The 15,049-nt window shown below is 44.6% G+C and overlaps 2 pseudogenes; both read right to left on the bottom strand.

The window, feature by feature from the left end:
* Nucleotides 1-8,126: 8,126 nt before the first annotated feature.
* LOC123151473 (uncharacterized) lies at nt 8,127-8,265 on the bottom strand (annotated as a pseudogene).
* An 861-nt stretch (nt 8,266-9,126) lies between these two features.
* On the bottom strand, nt 9,127-14,745 carry LOC123147010 (disease resistance protein Pik-2-like; annotated as a pseudogene).
* Between the last annotated feature and the right edge of the window lie 304 nt (nt 14,746-15,049).

Raw genomic sequence — 15,049 nt, forward strand, 5'->3', positions numbered from 1 at the left:
GAAACGTTCTTGCTAGAAACCCATAGCAGCCACGTAAAACATGCAAACAACAATTAGAGGACGTCTAACTTGTTTTTGCAGGGTATGCTATGTGATGTGATATGGCCAAAAGGATGTGATGAATGATATATGTGATGTATGAGATTGATCATGTTCTTGTAATAGGATTCACGACTTGCATGTCGATGAGTATGACAACCGGCAGGAGCCATAGGAGTTGTCTTTATTTATTGTATGACCTGCGTGTCATTAAAGAACGCCATGTAAACTACTTTACTTTATTGCTAAACGCGTTAGTCATAGAAGTAGAAGTAGTCGTTGGCGTGACAACTTCATGAAGACACGATGATGGAGATCATGATGATGGAGATCATGGTGTCATGCCGGTGACAAGATGATCATGGAGCCCCGAAGATGAAGATCAAAGGAGCTATATGATATTGGCCATATCATGTCACTACTCTATTTGATTGCATGTGATGTTTATCATGTTTATGCATCTTGTTTACTTAGGACGACGGTAGTAAATAAGATGATCCCTTACAAAATTTCAAGAAGTGTTCTCCCCTAACTGTGCACCGTTGCTACAGTTCGTCGCTTCTAAGCACCACGTGATGATCGGGTGTGATGGATTCTTACGTTCACATACAGCGGGTGTAAGACAGTTTTACACAGCGAAAACACTTAGGGTTAACTTGACGAGCCTAGCATGTGCAGACATGGCCTCGGAACACGGAGACCGAAAGGTCGAGCATGAGTCGTATAGTAGATACGATCAACATGAAGATGTTCACCGACGTTAACTAGTCCGTCTCACGTGATGATCGGACACGGGCTAGTTGACTCGGATCATGTAATCACTTAGATGACTAAAGGGATGTCTATCTGAGTGGGAGTTCATAAGATGAACTTAATTATCTTGAACATAGTCAAAAGACCTTTTGCAAATTATGTCGTAGCTCGCGCTTTAGTTCTACTGTTTTAGATATGTTCCTAGAGAAAATATAGTTGAAAGTTGATAGTAGCAATTATGCGAACAGTAGAAAGCTTATGTCCTTAATGCACTGCTCAGTGTGCTGAACCCCAAACGTCGTTTGTGGATGTTTCGAACATCGAACATACACGTTTTGATAACTACGTGATAGTTCAGTTAAATGGTTTAAGTAGAGGCACCAAAGACGTTTTCGAAATGTCGCGGAACATATGAGATGTTTCAATGGGCTGAAATTGGGATTTCAGGCTCGTGCTCACGTCAAGAGGTATAAGACCTCCGACGATTCTCTTAGCCTGCAAACTAAAGGAGAAAATCTCAATCGTTGAGCTTGTGCTCAGATTGTCTAAGTGCAACAATCACTTGAATTGAGTGGGAGTTGATCTTCCAAATGAGATAGTGATGTTTCTCCAAAGTCATTGCCACCGAGCTGCTAGAGCTTCGTGATGAACTATAACATATCAGGGATAAATAAGATGATCCTTGAGGTATTCACGATGTTTGACACCGCGAAAGTAGAAATCAAGAAGGAGCATCAATTGTTGATGGTTGGTGAAACCACTAGTTTCAAGAAGGGCAAGGGCAAGAAGGGATACTTCATGAAACGGCAAATCAGCTGCTGCTCCAGTGAAGAAACCCAAGGTTGAACCCAAACCCGAGACTAAGTGCTTCTGTAATAAGGGGAACAGTCACTAGAGCAAAATTACCCTAGATACTTGGTAGATGAGAAGGCTGGCAAGGTCGATAGAAGTATATTGGATATACATTATGTTAATGTGTACTTTACTAGTACTCCTAGTAGCACCAGGGTATTAGATACCGGTTCGGTTGCTAAGTGTTAGTAACTCGAAATAAAAGCTACGGAACAAACGGAGACTAGCTAAAGGTGAGATGACGATATGTGTTGGAAGTGTTTCCAAGGTTGATATGATCAAGCATCGCACGCTCCCTCTACCACCGAGATTGGTGTTTGCGTTGAGCATAGACATGATTGGATTATGTCTATCGCAATACGGTTATTCATTTAAGGAGAATAATGGTTACTCTATTTTTGAATAATACCTTCAATGGTCTTGCACCTAAAGGAATGGTTTATTGAATCTCGGTCATAGTGATACACATTTTCATGCCAAAAGATATAAGATAGTAATGATAGTACCACTTACTTGTGGCACTGCCATGTAAGTCATAATGGTATAAAACGCATGAAGAAGCTCCATGTTGATGGATCTTTGGACTCACTCGTTTTTTGAAAAGTTTGAGACATGCGAACCATGTCTATTGGTGTATACGCATGAAGAAACTCCATGCAGATGGATCGTTTGGACTCACTTGATTTTGAATCACTTGAGATATGCAAATCATACCACATGGGCAAGATGACTGAAATCCTCGGTTTTAGTAAAATGGAACAAGATAGAAACTTGTTGGAAGTAACACATTTTGATGTGTGCAATCCAATAAGTGCTAAGGCATGTAGTGGATATCATTATGTTCTTACTTCACAGATGATTCGAGTAAATGTTGAGTATATTTACTTGATGAAACACAAGTCTGAATTATTGAATGGTTCAAGTAATTTCAGAGTGAAGTAGCAGATCATTGTGACAAGAGGATAAAATGTCTATGATATGATCATAGAGATGAATATCTGAGTTACGAGTTTTGGCACACAATTAAGACATTGTGGAAATTGTTTCGCAATTAATACCGCCTGGAACACCATAATGTGATGGTGTGTCCGAACATCATAGTTGCACCCTATTGGATATGGTGCGTACCATGATGTCTCTTATCGAATTACCACTATCGTTCATGGGTTAGGCATTAGAGACAACCACATTCACTTTAAATAGGGCACCGCGTAATTCCGTTGAGATGACACCGTATGAATTATGGTTTAGAGAAACCTAAGTTGTCGTTTCTTAAAAGTTTGGGGCTGCGACGCTTATATGAAAAAGTTTCAGGTTGATAAGCTCGAACCCAAAGCGGATAAAATGCATCTTCATAGGAAACCCAAAACAGTTGGGTATACCTCCTAATTCAGATCCGAAAGCAATATGAATTGTTTCTAGAATCGGGTCCTTTCTCGAGGAAAGGTTTCTCTCGAAAGAGTTGAGTGGGAGGATGGTGGAGACTTGATGAGGTTATTGAACCGTCTCTTCAACTAGTGTGTGGCAGGGCACAGGAAGTTGTTCCTGTGGCACCTACACCAATTGAAGTGGAAGCTTATGATATTGATCATGAAACTTCGGATCGAGTCACTCCCAAACCTCGTAGGATGACAAGGATGCGTACTACTTCAGAGTGGTACGTAATCCTGTCTTGAAGGTCATGTTGCTAGACAACAATGAACCTACGAGCTATGGAGAAGCGATGGTGGGCCCGAATTCCGACAAATGGTTATAAGCCATAAAATCCGAGAACGGATCCATGGACTTTGGTGGACTTACCCGATGATCGGCAAGCCATTAAGATAAATGGATCTTTGAGAAGAAGACGGACGTGGATGGTAATGTCACCGTCCATGAAGCTCGACTTGTGGCGAAAAGTTTTTCACAAGTTCAAGGAGTTGACTACGATGAGATTTTCTCATCCGTAGCGATGCTTAAAGTCCGTCGGAATCATGTTAGCATTAGCTGCATTTATGAAATCTGGCAGACGGATGTCAAAACGAGTTTCCTTACCAGTTTTCGTAAGGAAAGGTTGTATGTAATACAATCAGAAAGTTTTTGTCGATCCTAAGGATGCTAAACGGTATGCTCCAGCGATCCTTCTAAGGACTGGAGTGAGCATCTCGGAGTTGGAATGTATGCTTTGATGATGATCAAAGATTTTGGGTTTGTACAAAGTTTATGAGAAACTTGTATATCCAAAGAAGTGAGTGGGAGCACTATAGAATTTCTGATGAGTATATGTTGTTGATCAGAAATGATGTAGAATTTCTAGAAAGCATATAGGGTTATTTGAAAGGTGTTTTCAATAGAAAACCTGGATCAAGCTACTTGAACATTGAGCATCAAGATCTATAAGGATAGATCAAAATGCTTAATAATACTTTCAAATGAGCACATACCTTGACATGATCTTGAAGGTGTTCAAGATGGACCAGTCAAAGAAGGAGTTCTTGCCTGAGTTGTAAGGTACGAAGTTAAGACTTAAAGCTCGACCACGGCATAATAGAGAGAAAGGACGAAGGTCGTCCCCTATGCTTAAGACGTAGGCTCCTCAGTATGCTATGCTGTGTACCGCACCTGAAGTGTGCCTTGCCATGAGTCAGTCAAGGGGTACAAGAGTGATCCAAGAATGGCTCACAGGACAGCGGTCAAAGTTATCCTTAGTAACTAGTGGACTAAGGAATTTCCTCGATTATGGAGGTGGTAAAAAGAGTTCGTCGTAAAAGTTACGACGATGCAAGCTTGACACCTATCCGGATAGCTCTAAGTAGAGAGACCGGATACATATAATGGAGCAATAATTTAGGATAGCTCCAAGTAGAACAGTTGTTTGGAATAGCTCCAAATAGAGCGTGGTAGCTGCATCTAGGAGATGACATAGAGATTTGTAAAGCACACATGGATCTGAAAGGTTCAGACCCGTTGACTAAAACCTCTCTCACAAGCAACATGATCAAACATAAAACTCATTGAGTGTTAATCACATAGTGATGTGAACTAGACTACTGACTCTAGTAAACTCTTGGGTATTAGTCACATGGTGATGTGACCTGTGAGTGTTAATCACATGGCGATGTGAACTAGATTATTGACTCTAGTGCAAGTGGGAGACTGTAGGAAATATGCCCTAGAGGCAATAATAAAAGTATTATTATTATATTTCCTTGTTCATGATAATTGTCTTTTATTCATGCTATAACTGTATTATCCGGAAATCGTAATACACGTGTGAATACATAGACCACAATATGTCCCTAGTGAGCCTCTAGTTGACTAGCTCGTTGTGATCAACAGATAGTCATGGTTTCCTGGCTATGGACATTGGATGTCGTTGATAACGGGATCACATCATTAGGAGAATGATGTGATGGACAAGACCCAATCCTAAGCATAGCACAAAGATCGTGTAGTTCGTTTGCTAGAGCTTTGCCAATGTCAAGTATCTCTTCCTTTGACCATGAGATCGTGTAACTCCTGGATACCGTAGGAGTGCTTTGGGTGTATCAAACGTCACAACGTAACTGGGTGACTATAAAGGTGCACTACAGGTATCTCCGAAAGTATCTATTGTTTTATGCGGATCGAGACTGGGATTTGTCACTCCGTGTAAACGGAGAGGTATCTCTGGGCCTACTCGGTAGGACATCATCATATGCGCAATGTGACCAAGGAGTTGATCACGGGATGATGTGTTACGGAACGAGTAAAGTGACTTGCCGGTAACGAGATTGAACAAGGTATCGGTATACCGACGATCGAATCTCGGGCAAGTAAAATACCGCTAGACAAAGGGAATTGTATACGGGATCGATTGAGTCCTTGACATCGTGGTTCATTCGATGAGATCATCGTGGAACATGTGGGAGCCAACATGGGTATCCAGATCCCGCTGTTGGTTATTGACCGGAGAACGTCTCGGTCATGTCTGCATGTCTCCCGAACCCGTAGGGTCTACACACTTAAGGTTCGATGACGCTAGGGTTATAAAGGAAGCTTGTATGTGGTTACCGAATGTTGTTCGGAGTCCCGGATGAGATCCCGGACGTCACGAGGAGTTCCGGAATGGTCCGGAGGTAAAGATTTATATATAGGAAGTCCTGTTTCGGCCATCGGGACAAGTTTCGGGGTCATCGGTATTGTACCGGGACCACCGGAAGGGTCCCGGGGGCCCACCGGGTGGGGCCACCTGCCCCGGGGGGCCACATGGGCTGTAGGGGGTGCGCCTTGGCCCACATGGGCCAAGGGCACCAGCCCCAAGAGGCCCATGCGCCTAGGGAACCCTAGAGGGAAGAGTCCTCAAGGGGGAAGGCACCTCCGAGGTGCCTTGGGGAGGATGGACTCCTCCCCCCCCTCTTGGCCGCCGCACCAGATGCCATCTGGAGGCTGGCCGCCGCCCCTTGGGGTGGGAAACCCTAAAGGGGGCGCAGCCCTCCCCTTCCCCTATATATATGAGGCCTAGGGGCTGCCCATAACACACGATTTGATCTCTCGTTGGTGCAGCCCTGCCTCTCTCCCTCCTCTTCTCCCATGGTGCTTGGCGAAGCCCTACGGGATTGCCACGCTCCTCCACCACCACCACGCCGTTGTGCTGCTGTTGGATGGAGTCTTCCTCAACCTCTCCCTCTCTCCTTGCTGGATCAAGGCGTGGGAGACGTCACCGGGCTGTACGTGTGTTGAACGCGGAGGTGCCGTCCGTTCGGCACTTGATCATCGGTGATCTGAATCACGACGAGTATGACTCCATCAACCCCGTTCACTTGAACGCTTCCGCTTAGCGATCTACAAGGGTATGTAGATGCACTCTCCTTCTACTCGTTGCTGGTCTCTCCATAGATAGATCTTGGTGATTCGTAGGAAAATTTTTGAATTTCTGCTACGTTCCCCAACAGCCAGTGGCAACGTCGAGGCACTTGACACCTTTATGTTGAGTGCTATAGCCTAGGAAAACACATTGTTTGGAGCGGAACATGAGTTTTATAGTGTTATATGGGCGAAGATTGGGCCAACAGGCACACCCAAACACACGGAGGGACTTGTAGTCGGGTTTGACATGGAAAAGTCGTTCTAGTGGTGTTTCATTGTTAATGACACGACTAGGAAGCATGTTGATGATGTGAACTGCTGTGAGGAAAGCCTCACCCCAGAACTTGAGGGGCATAGATGCGCCAGCTAGGAGAGCTAAACCAACTTCAACTATGTGTCGGTGCTTGCGTTCAGCAGAGCCATTCTGTTGATGAGCGTGAGGGCATGACACATGATGTGATATGCCAAGGTTTTGGAAGAAGGAATTTAATTTTTCATATTCCCCTCCCCAGTCTGACTGGACAGCAATGATTTTACTATCAAATTTTCGTTCAACGAGAGCTTGAAAGTTTTGGAAGACTTGAAAAACATCAGATCTTTTCTTGAGAAGATAAATCCAAGAAAATTTGCTGTAGTCATCTATAAAGCTCACATAATAAGTGTGTCTACCAACTGAACTAGGAGCAGGGCCCCAAACATCAGAGAAGATTAATTGCAAGGGTTTGGTAGAAACACTAGTAGATATGGGATAAGGCAATTGATGACTTTTTGCACGTTGACAAGAATCACAAATTGTTTCAAGATCACGCTCACCAACAAACGGGAGCTTATTTTTCCTAAGCAGTTTTTCAACTAAAGAGAAAGCAGCATGTCCTAATCTATCGTGCCACCTTGCAGATGAGAGTTTGGCGGCACCATAGGCTTGTTTATTTGATCTCCTACGCTCCGGAAGCAATGGGTAGAGCCCTCGAACGCATCTACCTCGATATAGCACTTTCTTCGTTGCCTGATACTTGATCAAGAAAAAATAAGGATGAAACTCAAGGAAGACATGGTTGTCAATGGCAATTCTATGAACGGAAAGGAGATTCTTGTCGGCACTAGGAACTAGCAAAATTTTCTTTAGATGAAGTTTACGACGAGGGGTACTAAACAATGAGTGACCAACATGACTAATCCTCATACCTTCGCCGTTGGCAGTGTAGATGTGATCTTTGCCCCGGTATTTTTCCTTCATGGTGACCTTCTCGAACTCGTTGGTGATGTGGCTGGTAGCCCCACTATCACGTACCAATTGGTGTCGATGCCGTAGGAGCCATCCGCAGCCGCAGCAACTTTGTCCTCGTCTTGAGAGGAGTCCTCGTCTTCATCATAGCGGTACCAACAGTCCTTGGCTGTGTGCCCAAGCTTGCCACAGATCTGGCAGCGGGGCGCATCAGGACGGGACCGGCTGGAGGCGCCGCCGCGGCGAGGCTTGGAGTTGATGGAGCGGCCGTTGCGGGAGTTGGAGGAGCCGCCAGTGTTGCTGTTTCCTCCTGACCGCCCCTTGTTGCGGGGAGATCCACGCGAGCGAGAGCCACCACCACGACCGCGAGACGCGACGTTGGCCGAAGACTTGAAGCCACCGAAGGAGCCGTTGTACTGCGCCATGCGCTGATCAAAGTTACTCAGCATGGCAAAAAGCTCGTCGAGGGTGACGAGTGTGACGCGAGCGTCTAGTGCAGAGACAAGCGGCTGGTAGTCGGCGTCGAGGCCATGGAGGATGTACGAGATCAACTCGTCATCCTGGATTGGTTTTCCCGCGGCGGCGAGTTCATCGGCGAGGCCGCGCAGGGAGGCGAAGTAGGAGGCGACCGGTTGGTTGCCCTTCTGCGCGTTGATTAGCGCAGTCCTGATGTTGTTGATGTGGCTGAGGGACTGAGACGAGAACATGCCCGCCACGGCCACCCAGAGTTCACGCGGCGTGGTGATCGCGGTGACCGCGACCAGCACCTCCTTGGACAGAGTACTTAGCAGCTAGCCAAGCACTTGTTGATCCTCCTGGACCCAAATTGGGTGGAGAGGGTTGGGCACAGAGGACTCCTTGCCGTCCTTGTCCTTGGTGGCGTGGAGTCGGGCCGGCTCCGGCGTGGTGCCGTCGACGTAGCCGAAGACACCGGCGCCCCGCAGGTGGGGTGTGACCTGTGTGCGCCACAGCACGTAGTTCGTGCGGTTGAGCTTCTCGGTGACCTGGCCATTGAGGCTAGGCTGAGCGGCGCCGGAGGATGAAGACATGGCTATGCACTGGATGTATTCGGGAGGCTAGATTGGAAGAGGAAGGCTCTGATTACCATGTGCGATGGCGGAAACGTCTTACCCTATCTCGGGCGACGTGCTACGTGTTATATAGCAGGGGCGCAATAACCCTGAGGCGCATACATGAGTTGGTTACATGAGAAGATAAGAGAGAATCGGCATATAACTTGAGGAGAAAGAAAAGCAAGAGATAGACTTGGTTACAACCGAATAGACATCATATCTAGCTAAACTACTTCCTGAACTATCTCTCTGAAGATCCTCTTCTGTCACATATGCGCATCAATGCCGTGTATGTTTAACACCATCAAACCCATAGATATCACAAAAACAAATACGGAGTATTTCCCAGATACATCACTTGATTCGGTTCGTTTAAATCATAACGCAAACAATAACAGAGTTCTGCCATGACGACAGATAAATAGAATTCAGGGATCTTACACACACACACACACACACACACACACACACACACACACACACATACTGTATGTTCTACTGAAGCAAACCTAATAAGATGGGAGGCTGGCGAATAGATTTAGGAAAGAAAAAACATCTCACACTGCAGATAAGGCACCATGAATTCATCTGATCCACTCAACAAATTTGATTCTGGAACCTGGCTTTGTCTCTCTGGGAATACAGACTGAATATGGCTGCAGATCAAACGCTGGTGTGGTGGCCGGCCAGTTGAATTGCAGACTTGCAGCAAATAGCAGGACTGGATTGGACAACCGTTAAGCTCTCACTTGACTTGGATCCACGTACGAACTGCTGTTGAAGATGAATACAGGGTCAGCACTCAGCACAATGTATATGGAACATGTTCTTAATTATTTTTTCAGAAGGAAGAATGTAGGACATATTATCATTCCGATAATTGTTACTTCTGGGAGTGAGTAAAAACACGAGCATATGAATTACCGGGATAAGGTGGCCAGTTCCTGCTGGTTAGTCTCTTACTCTTCCTCTTCAGGTCTCGTTTCTTCGTGCGAACCTTCCATCACGAAGTTGCCTAAGAATTTCTTCCTTCTCCTTTCTTTCCTTCAAGACGGCCTCTTCCCACTCCTTTTCATCCTTGAACATGCCATAATCCTTGACTCTACCGACATGGATTTCGCGGTTGGGGTGCAGGTTGATTGCTTTTTCAACGGAAGACTCCAAGGCCTCCACCTTGTCTAGGGCTGCTCGATAACAATTGATTTTGACCTCGAGCTGTGCAAGGCCTGGAAGATGCTCGACACCCAAGTTTGCAAAAAAGTCTGGTGCCACAAACATGGGGCTCAAGTCAAGACAGAGCCATCGGAATGCTGGCACAGAACCTGGAGCAAATGTTAGCCGCAGTCCATCTCGTTTTTTATTTTCTGAGATGCGCAGTCCACCGCTTGCTGTTTGTTCCGATACAAAAGGAGAGGCTGGCGTATATTTGAAGTGGAACACCTTTAGGAGTCTGAATCCATTACTACCCACGGTCAGCTTTTCTTCGATGACATGTATAAGGCATAGCTGAAGATAGGCTAGCGAAGGCATGCCCATGAGGACTTGGAGACCCTCCTTATCAAACTTGCAAACCCCTATGCATAGTTTCACGAGATTCTTGAGGGAGGCCATTCCCCTGGGAACCATTTCCATTCCAAAAACTGACTCAATTTTAAGAACTTGGAGGCACGGGTATGTGCAGCATGGGTTACAGAACAGACGCTTGGCTATCACTCCACCAGTACGAAGATAGCGAAGGTTGCATTTTCCTGACTCATTTACTTCCTCCGCAAATCTCACTGGGTCGTCAGTTTGACTTAAGCATAACTCCTCCAAGGCCTGAAAACTCCTCCAAGTTTTCTGAAATCTCACTGTAGCCAATTGTGTCTCATCATGAACAAATAGGCGCACCAATTTCTGCAACTGCGCCACGGTTGATGGCAGTCTTAGAAGTGCCAAACTGCCAAACAGTATCTCAAATCCAGAGTCTCCAAGTGCTGCAGCTTTCCAATTTCACCAGGAAGCTCGGTAATATGCAGACTGTCAATTCTCAAATACCTCAGCTGACGCGAGCTTCCTATATGTTTTACATGCTTGTTTCTCAAAAAATAAAATCCCTCAATATCCAACACCCGCAAAGCATGGAAGTCCACGAGATGTATCTTGGTCTTATCAAACACAGTCAATGAGCGAATATGTATCTTGGTCTCTGTAATTGCCCCAACTGCCCCTTCATGCTCTTTTCCACTAGATTGGATGGACAGACGACGTATCTTATTTGGGAAAGAATTGCATCTACGCCCATTTAAGACAGTGGCAAAATTCTCCGCATCCGAGAAAGATATAATAAGGTCAAGCACCATATCATGGACCCTACAATATTTCACCGAACTGCCAAAATTACCATAAACTGGCTGAATCATATTTCTATTAACGAGCTCATTAAAACAGTTCAGTGCTGCTTGATCCAAACTTCCCCATTGTGTAGCAATGAATCCTTCCGCTATCCATTTCCATTTCAACTGTTTAATACTGATCATTGAGTCCTCTGGATATATACACAAGTACAGTAAACAAGCCTTCAGGTGGTGGGGAAGATCCATGTAGCTATGTAACAATATATCTTTCATCCCTTTTAAGTTCCCATCGTTATCAAATGAAGAACCAGTACCAATGGAATCTTGCAGTCTCTCCCATTCATCCTTGTTATGTGGCTTACTGGCAAGCAAACTTGCAAATGTAATTATAGCCAACGGCAGTCCGCCACATTTTTTTAAAATCCTAGCAGAAACTTCTTCCAGTTCACAAGGACATGAATCACCTGAGCTGAAAATTCTCTTAAAGAACAGTCTTCTAGAATCAACATCATCCAGAGGTGCCATTTGATAGGGTTGCTCATCTGAGACGGAACAACATAGATTAGCTACACTTGTAATGCGTGTAGTAGCAATTATTCTGCTACCATTATTATTCTCAGGAAATGCCGCCTTGACCAATTTCCAATCTTGTTCTTTCCATACGTCGTCAATAACAATGAAGTACCTGCATTGAGTAGTGTGCATTGTTAAGCATTCTCATTAACCATGAGACTTGCACTAGCAGTTAATTTGATAATGGCAAACAGATACATAAATGTTGCACGCTTAATTTTCCAGTTCAGAAGTATCTCACTGCATCCTCATGGTAAGTGAAAACAAATTCTACTTTTTCAACCCTGGAGTTTAGTACCGTTTAAATCACAAATCGTTAACTATTAACATTGTATTTACCTTCTAGACCCTAACCACCCGGCGGGTGCGTGTTCGTCCAGCCCACTCAACATGGTATCTAATTGATGATTCATTATATACAGATAAGATATTTGTAGGCTTGTATTTTATCCACGTTTCCTCTGTGCTCTCTGCTATTGTTGTGTGCACGGGGAGCCCTACTGCCCTGTGGCAATGGAATGCTTTATCAGCCACTATGGAGGAAACAAGGATTGAGGAGGTGGTGCCCAAGCCAAAGATTAAAGTAAAAAACTGCGAATGTACAAGGTACTTGAATGTTACTAGTATTTGTGTGTTTTTATTTTTATTTGGTATACTTAATAGTTCTCTCCTGCTCAATGTCATTGTAAGCTGAGACCATCTATAGGCTACAGCTGATATATTTGTGTATTTTCTTTAATGAAAAAAAAACACTGAAAGTATGTAGTATAAAGTTTATTTCCTTGCATGCAATTGATTACAACTCTCAGCGGATCATTAAGATCATTCAGATTGAGACAGACAAGCCTACTAGCTGTAGCCATGTTTTTTCTAGCTTAGTCAAGAATGTTTGGTTGGTTTACGGAATTCAATTCTTTCACACCTTTGTAATTTGATATCTTGCGTAGGTGCATTTACTGTTACTTCTTTTATCCTCGTTAAAGTGAATAGTAAAGTTTCAATTGCATTTTCTGGTGCACATTAAGGTGGCATTGAAAGGTATACTCTGTTTTAATGGTTTCCGGGCCTCATTCTGTCTCAAATTGCTATGTTTACATGGCTTGGATCGATACCATTGAGCAAATGGTTATGGTGGTCTGAAGATTTATTCTGGTGGTGGTTATTTTCTATCATCATCCCATTAACTCGTGGCATGGCACACAAAGATTGCACACATGTTTCTTCGTTCTGGTTAAGAAGATTTTAAGGAAGTTTTTTTATGGAGAAAGAGTGTTCCAGGATTCTGTGAGAAAATGTGAAAGCAATCTTTTGGAGGAAAAAGCAGGGCAGTCTTTGTTCAGAATCTTTGTACGCGATAAATAGTTTCATTCCTTCATGCTGATTTCTATAAGTCAACCTATCTGAATCTCTGAAATTTCTACAAGTACTTGGGTGGGTATTTCTAGGATTCTAAGGATACAACATGGATGCTTGGGTTAAATTGTAGAAGTATAGCAATTCATTTTGTTAGTTGGACAACTATAGCAAGGATTCATAATGTAGCAGAGCCCGTTTCTGATTTGCTTGCACTATTCTTGCATTCACTGTTGTCTAGCTCTAGTGCCTAGCTCTAGTGCCTAGTCTTGTGAAGTAAATCAGACTGATCCAGTATTTGTGAAGTTTGTAGCAACACTACATCTTTTTGGGCTATCATTACATGGAGGGTTGAACGTGGACTTTTTTTATGTGTGCCTGTTTTGTGAAGCTAAAACGTAAGATTAAAATTATTTACTGAATGTGTGTTTACGACCAACAGTCAATCGGTAGGCTAGTTTGAGGTAATGCGAAAACAATATATATGTTCAAGGAACTGAACATACTCAAGACAACTAGAGATGACCATTTGATCTAGCTTGGTTCAAACTAGCTAAGTTAAATAATAATATTTGTTTCGATAGTACAAATATACGAATCAATTAATTCTAGGTGCTTGGATAAACAGGGGGGATAAAATTAAACAAATGAAAGCAAATCATCTATATACTCCGCACCTCTTTCCTGTCAAGATCTGTTTGATTTCACGGATTAGTTGTTCCTTTTCCCAACTCTGACACTCTTTGTATGCATGTTTATCGATCTGAGACAATATATCTTTGAGGAGCTTCACCAGATCAAGTGTGCGTGACACTGACACACAAGCTTGGCACTGGAAGTCCCCTCCTGATCCAATCTTGCGATAGACCTCCATGGCCAGGGTTGTCTTCCCCAACCCTCCTGATCCGACAATCGGCACCACTTTCAACTCTTTACTCTCATCCATCAGCAAGGCAGTGACGTGCTTCATTGGGCCGTCCATTGCCACCAAGCCCTTGACCTCCTCGTGGATCGCAATTATCCGCGGATCTATCTCCACCGTCCTCGTTGCATTGTAGTAACTCTCATCAAGCTTGTACCTAGTATCATTTTTGGACAAACGGAACTTTATAAATCTCACCGTGGCATCTAGAAATACATCTGCAAGAGTATGTAGGAAGCTTGTACCTGTCACGGCGCTCGCTTTCCTCCATGACGCGAGCTTTGAGCTCTTTGATCTGGGTTGCGATGTCGTGGCGCACCCACAGAGTCTTGAGCCGGCGCGCCGTCCTCTTCATGAACTTTGGTTTGGCATCTCCGCTTCCAAGGCGGTCCATGAAGCGGTCGATGCAGTCTTCTATGTCGTAGCTAAGATCGCGCACTCTGTCTCTCCAGCCCTTTGCCAGGCCATCGAGTTTCTCCTCCATGTCCGCCAGCCTCTCCAGCAGGACTCGCATGCCGCTGAGCTCGCGCTCAAGGAACTGGATCTCCTTGCGGACGCTCTTGAGAAGATTGTACTCGTCGCTGAGCAAGGCAGTGAGCTTGCCGAGGAGGGAGTTCATCGCCCCGGTCCCAACGCCCACCCCAGCCATTTCCTGTGATGAATGAAGGAAGGTGGACAAGTTCTTAGTAGGAAGAGAAGCAGCTGATGAACGAGGAGTGCTATGGATGGCCTTGTTTGGTGGAGAAGCAATGGCGCTGGGCACTAAGCTAATAATGCTGAGATCCGATCTTGGGAGCGGAGAAAATTAGTCTCAGATGCGGCTTAGAGCACAGTGTCTGTGTCGGGGTTTAATTAACCTAGGGAGTACTAAAGCACTGCAACTCTGCAAGCAAGCATGGGGCGGTGCACTAGTTTACTTCCACTGGCGGTCTGGCACGCAGCTCTGAGGACCATTCGACTATTAATCAAACGCCGGTGTTACCGTTGGATGGATTCAGGAACTCATAAGTTTCGGTTAGCTTCGGTTTTTTGCTTGCGCTGCTGCTAACATACACAACATCTAAGTTTAAGAAAAAAACAGCGTCTAATGTGCCTT

Source organism: Triticum aestivum, chromosome 1B (assembly GCF_018294505.1).
Source record: "Triticum aestivum cultivar Chinese Spring chromosome 1B, IWGSC CS RefSeq v2.1, whole genome shotgun sequence".
Classification (NCBI taxonomy): Eukaryota; Viridiplantae; Streptophyta; class Magnoliopsida; order Poales; family Poaceae; genus Triticum; species Triticum aestivum.